The sequence below is a fragment of the Cervus elaphus genome, chromosome 10, assembly GCF_910594005.1.
Source record: "Cervus elaphus chromosome 10, mCerEla1.1, whole genome shotgun sequence".
Lineage (NCBI taxonomy): Eukaryota > Metazoa > Chordata > Mammalia > Artiodactyla > Cervidae > Cervus > Cervus elaphus.
In genome coordinates, this window is record NC_057824.1 from 41,533,499 (window position 1) to 41,540,104 (window position 6,606).

Here is a 6,606-nt window from a genome sequence, read left to right on the forward strand (position 1 = left end):
ATATGTATGTGATCTTTTTTAATGAACTGATTCTGAGAGTGAGCCCATCACTCTTGAAAGATGGTTTGTCCCAGTTCAGCGGGCATGTGTGAGTCTACAGAATAAAATAAGCTCATCAGCTGGTTCTTATGGCCACATGGTAGGTGTTATGGGGAGTGGGTGTCTATATACCAGCACATAGTGGTCTGGTGTTTGGGAGTCGGGGCCGCCGATGGAAGATCAGGCTCTGCTCGTTGATGGGGTCCCTGCCCTCTTTGGTGTTGGGTCCTTAGCCTATAAAATGTGGAGGTTGAATTCAGTAGCGTCTAAGGACCCTTCAGCTCTGAATTTCTGTAACTGGCTCTTCTTGCTGGCACAGGAAACAGATGGGGAGAGCGGGTGTCTTGAACTCTGCCATGGCAAACCTGCAGTTCAGCAGCAGCTGCTCTACTGATTAGATGCTCAGAGCATGTTAGCAGGATGTGAATGAAAGAATCATTGATCAGGAGCTACTTTCTAAACTACTTAATGAAAACTGGCAGAATGACTATTACTAGTAAGGGTAATCTAGCTATTCAGAACTGGAAAAAAAAAGTTGCTCTGGACAGAGGGAATTTTCACTTACAAAATTATGTGGACTTGTAAATGAAACAAACCTTGTAGAAGTTAAGAATCTCCTGTCATTCACTGGTGTATTAGAGTTCTCCAGAGAAAGAGAACCAATAGGCTATCTAGATATAGATGTATTTGGGGGAGAGAAGGATGGGGAGTTTGGGATTAGTAGACGCAAACTATTATGTATAGGATAGACAAATATCAAGGTCTTACTGTATAGCACAGGGAACTATATTCAATGTCCTATGACAAACCATAATGGAAAAGAATATGAAAAAGAATGTGTGTGTGTGTGTGTGTGTGTGTATAACTGAGTCACTTCGCTATACAGCAGAAATTAACATTCTAAATCAACTGTACTTCAATAAAAATTGTTTTGAAAGATGTATTTAAGAGGAGACTTATTATAGGAATTGGCTTGTGCCATTATGGAAATCAAGAAGTTCCATAGTTTTCCGTGTGCCAGCTGGCAAACCAAGAGCCCCAGTGGTAGGATTCTGTCCAAGTCCAAAGGCCTGAGAATCAGGGGGAGCAGATGATGTAAGTCCCAGTCCGAGGTCAAAGGCCCAAAAACCAGAAGCTTTAGTATCAGAGCAGAAGGTGAGAATCCAGCTTATAAAGAGAGTGAATTCGCCCTCCTTTCACCTTTTTGTTCCATTTGGGCCCCCAATGGATGGGTGATATCCACCCACACTGGGGAGGGCAGTGGGATCTCCTGCTAATCCCTTCCAAGAAAACCCTGACAGACACACCTAGAAATAAAGTTTTACCACTTGTCTGGGCATCCCTTAGGCCAGACAAGTTGATACATAAAACTAACTGGGCTTGAGAGCCTCCCTAAACTGCCTCATCTACCTGACTGCTCGTCCATGGGCCATTCTTAGTGAGAACCTGGATGTCTAGGTGCTAAATATCAATAGACTATGAAAAAATGATCTTTTAGAAATAGTTTGCTACTCTCTTTTTGTTTTGCTTTCTTAAACAACCTTTCTGTTCAAAAAAGCACAGCAATAAAGCAAGTCTAAAATGGATTCTGTCAGAGTACACCCTCCTCTAGAGTCTGGAGCAATTTCTGTTCTAATTAAGTCATTAGGTTTCACAACTTGAGGCAGTAAAAACTGGGTTTTGCCCTTCATTCAGTTCAACAAACATTGAGCTGCTATTATGTGCCCAACACCAGGCACTTGGAATAACATAAATCATGATCCCTGTCCTTGTGAAGCTTGCAGTCCAGTGAAAGGAGACTGGCAATTAAATACAAAACTTTGTAAGCTACATGCTATGGCAGAAGTTGATAAATGCCATAGCGGAAGAAGGTAGAATGGGTAACGGGGATCACGAATCTGGGGCTGGGCTGGGAGGGGCAGTACGTAATATTAAAAATGTTTGATCGGAGTTGGCCTCACTGAAAAGCTGAGGTTTAAGCTTAAACTTGAAGGAGGTGAGGAAGTTAGCCAGTGTTTGGGGAGAAATCCCTTCTTGCTGAGGGGATGGCTATAGCATAGGCCCTAAGGCAGGCTCCTGCCTGGTGTGCAGTGGAGACCACTGTGGCTGGTGGAAGAAGAGGTCACGAAGCTGGATCCATAGGGGGTTGGAGGCCATTGGAAGGACTTTTACTCTGAGACAGGATCCACTGGAAGGTTCTGAGCAGAGGAAGGGCATATGGTCTGACTTAACATTGTAAGTGGTGGCCCAGACTAGGAGTAGCAGTGGTAGTAGGGAGAATGGTCAGATTCTAAATATACTCTGACAGCACAGCCAAGATGATTTGGTGAACAACTGATTTTAGAATGTGGATGAGAGGGAAAAAAATTTTAATGACTTAATTTGGCCTTGGCAACCGAAAGGATGGGGAAGGCTGAAGGCAGAAAAGATCTGAGTTGTGAAGAATGGGAATTTTGCTTCGTTTGAGTCTGAGATGTCTATGCAGATACCCAGGTGGAGGTGTCAGGTAGGCAGTTGGGTATATGAGTCTCAAATGCAGGGCACATCCGGCCTGGAGTTAGAACTGTCGGCATATAGAACTGAAAGTCAATGGAGAAGCCTTCCCTGGTGGTCCAGTTGTTGAGAATCAGCCTTCCAAGGCAGGGGGCATGGGTTCAGTTCCTGGTCGGGGAAGCTTCCACATGCTGTGGAGCAACTGAGTCTGTGCAATATAGTTACTGAAGCCTGTGTGCCTAGAGCCTGTGCTCCACAATAAGAACCACTGCAATGAGAAGCCTGAGGACTGCAGCTGGAGAGTGGCCCCTGCTCGCAACTAAAGAAAGCCTGCGTGTGTAGCAATGAAGACACAGTGCAGCCAAAAATATACACATATTTTTAAATCAACGAGGAGTGAGTGTAGACAGAGAGCAGGACCAAGGCGAAGACAAACCAGGAAGGGGGAGTGAGAAACCGCCAAGGAAACAGGAAGAAACTCAAGGCAATGGGATTTCATGAAAGACAAGTGAAGAAGGTCCATCAAGGATGAGACTACCAGTGTCAAACACTAGTGCAAGGTTGGGTTGGATGAAGGCTGAAAACAGATCATTAATTTAGTAACATGGTGGTCACTTGGTGACCTTTGACAGGAGTGGTCTATAAATAAGCCAGTTTATCAAATTAACACTTCATTTTAGCAATTCCTACCCAATTTGTCAAATTCTTTTATTAAACCCCTGGAGTAGAACAAATCTTATTTATTTGTCCAACTATTAATTTTCCCTGGCAATATTCAAAACTTCCAAACTCATCTTCCACTCACTGGGTATAAGCCTGGTGATTATTATTTATACAAGCCAATTTATTTTTAATTATAGTTCATGTGACATCATCCCTATTATTTTTTACAAGCCCTCTTGGAACCTCACTTTGCTCTCCTCCCAACTCGGGACTTGATAGAATTTGCCTCTTTTCCCTTATCCTCACAACTGCCTGTGAAAGATTCTTTTTCTTCAATTCTACATTAAACTTTCACATTTCTTATTAAATTGATACTTTCAGTTTCTGGCTGAGACATAGTAGATGTTCAATAAGATGCTTGATGAGTCAATAGAAGAAACAGGGAGAAAGGGAAGGCAGGGAAAAGGAAAGAAAAGAGACTCAGTTCTAACTGGAAAATACACAGCGCTCTCAGAAAGAAGGGCAGTGACTTTATTCCTATTTTTCATGTTCTATAAATCCTTAGAAATATGATCTGCTTAGACAAGCTCCATAAAAACAATGTATTGATAAAAGGGAGACAATAAACATCTATAGGAACTTCCCTGGTGGTCCAGTGGTTAAGACTCCATGCTTCCAATGCAGGAGGTGTGGCTCTAATCCCTGGTCAGGGAGCTAAGATCCCCTACATGCTTCATGGCACGGCCAAAAATATACATATATATACATACATATGTATATATATACACACATCTATGTATGTTCTGAGTTGGAAACTGTGGTCAAACTAGTACTAAAACTAGTCCTTTTTCCAGAGTTCAGTAACCATTAAAAATGAAACCACTTCCCTGGTGGTACAGTGGTTAAGAATCCAACTGCCAAAGCAGGGGACACAGGTTTGATCCCCGGTCCAGGAAGATTCCACATGCTGCAGAGCAACTAAGCCAAGTGCCACAACTACTGAGCCTGCACACGGCAACTGCTGAAGCCGGTCTGCCCTAAAGCAGCACACTGCAACGAGAAGCCACCACAATGAGAAGCCCACGCACGGCAATGAAGAGCAGTCCCCACTCGCCGCCAACTAGAGAAAGCCCTCACACAGCAACGAAGACCCAGTTCAACCACAAACAATTTTTTTTTAAAAAGAAACCGCTTGACTTTTTTGCAAAACGGTCCTCAATCCTAAGAGGTAAAGTTTCATCTGTGTATTATGTTAACACCTGTGATCACAGCTGAGGGTGGACTGTCTCGGCCCCAGTAAATAGTTAACGCTCTAGTCATGCATAAGATAAAGGATGCTGTGCAAATCGCTGGCCTGGGTTCCAGCTCTGAATGAGATCACGTAGTAGTCACTAACTTGTGAGCTTGTTTCCTATCTGTCCGAAATAGGACAGCGACCTCTATACTGCTGACCTCAGGGTTGTGAGAATCACAGGAGGAAACAGTTGAACACATCTTGGAAAATGTGAAAATAAGCAGTGTGACTGGGACTTCCCTGGCGGGCCAGTGGTTAAGACTCTGCATTCCAGTGCAGAGGGTACAGGTTTGATCCCTGGTCGAGGAGTTAAGGTTCCACATGCCTCGAGGCCAAAACACCCAAAACATAAAACAGAAGCACTATGGTAACAAATTCAATAAAGACTTTCAAAATAGTCCACGTCAAAAAAAAAAAAATCTTAAAGAAAAAAAAAGCAGTGTGACTTGTGACTAGATGACTCTCCAAATTTGCTGAACTTGATCATAAAGACTCTGAGGGTCACAGAAGCAAGAGCCACCACGCTATGCCATCACGACTGAGGCCGACCACTTCATCTCTGGCATCTCCTGCTCCACTCCTGCCCCAGGTCTAGAGCGCTGTGCCCTGCTCTGGGAGTGGCAGCCAAGAGGGCCTCCCTAGATGTCGTGAAGAAACACTTGTCTCCACTGAGAGAGTTGTTCAGTTGCTCAGTCACGTCTAACTCTGCGATCACAAGGACTGCAGCAAACCAGGCTTCCCTGTCCTCCACTATGTCCCGGAGTCTGCTGAAATTCATGTCCATTGAGTCAGTGATACCATCCAACCATCTCATCCTCTTTTGCCTTGTTCTCCTCTTGCCTCCAATCTTTCCCAGCCTCAAGGTCTTTCCTAAAGAGTCGGCTCTTCACATCAGATGGCCAAAGTATTGGAGCTTCCACCTCAGCATCAGTCCTTCCAATGAATATTCAGGGTTGATTTCCTTTAGGATTGACTGCTTTGAACCCAATTCTCAATGTTAGTCCGTTTACATAAGTAAATGCTCATGATCAGAATGAAAACTGATAGATGTCACAAGGATAGGAAACCATATAACACTGTCACCGCCTTCTGAGCCCTGTCCTGGTGCCACCGTGTACATAATTCCTGGAAGAGCTTTTCTGTGGCCGTTTCCAGTGAGTCCGGAATGAGAAAATCATGGAAGAGGTTAGCACAGTTGTTAGGACGCGTCAGACTCACCCCCGACACAACAAAGACAGGACTGTGCCTGCTGCTTCTGGGCAGCCTGTGAGAGCTGGGCAGCCTGGGGGCGGGAGGAGGGGCCGTGATTGGTGTAAGAGGTTCTCTGTGGGTCTCTCGATTCCTCGGCAGATCAGATACCCCTGCGCCACATTCAGCATGCACCTCCTGTTCAGGCCACTCCCCAGTGGAGGGCAGGCTCTCAGGCCTGGAGGTTAGAAATGGAGGGCGGGGGGTTGGACGGAAGCCCTGTCCTCCACCTCTCTGCCCGGCTTGCTCCAGCTCCTACACACACAGGGTGGTGGCCAAGCCTGAGGCGGTTTGCAGAGCTCTCCACAGCCCGGCCTGCTTGGTCCTGCCCACTTTGCGGCACTAAAGCTGCGAAACAGCGTTGAGGAGAGCTGCCAGTGAGAGCTCACAATGGCAAGACAACCGCCCTCTTGTCTGTGGTCTCATTTAAATGTTGCCAAACCTATGTCATAAGCTCTCCTCCAGAAACTGATTTGGAAGGAGGTTGTTTCATCTGATTTGATTATTTGGCTAAATAATGATCTGATTATTTGACCAAAGTTGATTATTTGGTTAAACTATAAATTTTTCAAATCTCTTCTGATGTTAAACCCTTCTGGCCTCTGCTACTTAAATTATCCGACAGTATCCACTCGAGGCCTGTCTCTTCCTAAACCTGTGCGTCTTTGTCTTCCCCCAGTTTCCCACCAGGGAGTGTATAAAATCTCAAATTTTCAAACCAGCAAGAGTATAAAATCTCAGATTTTTTCAAAGCATGTTCTGAAATGTCCCTTTTAAGGCTGTTGCTCAGAATAAACATGAACCTGGCCTTTCGGATCCTCCCAAACCATTTGTGAAATAGTTCAGAAATAGTTCAGGGGCTTCCCTGG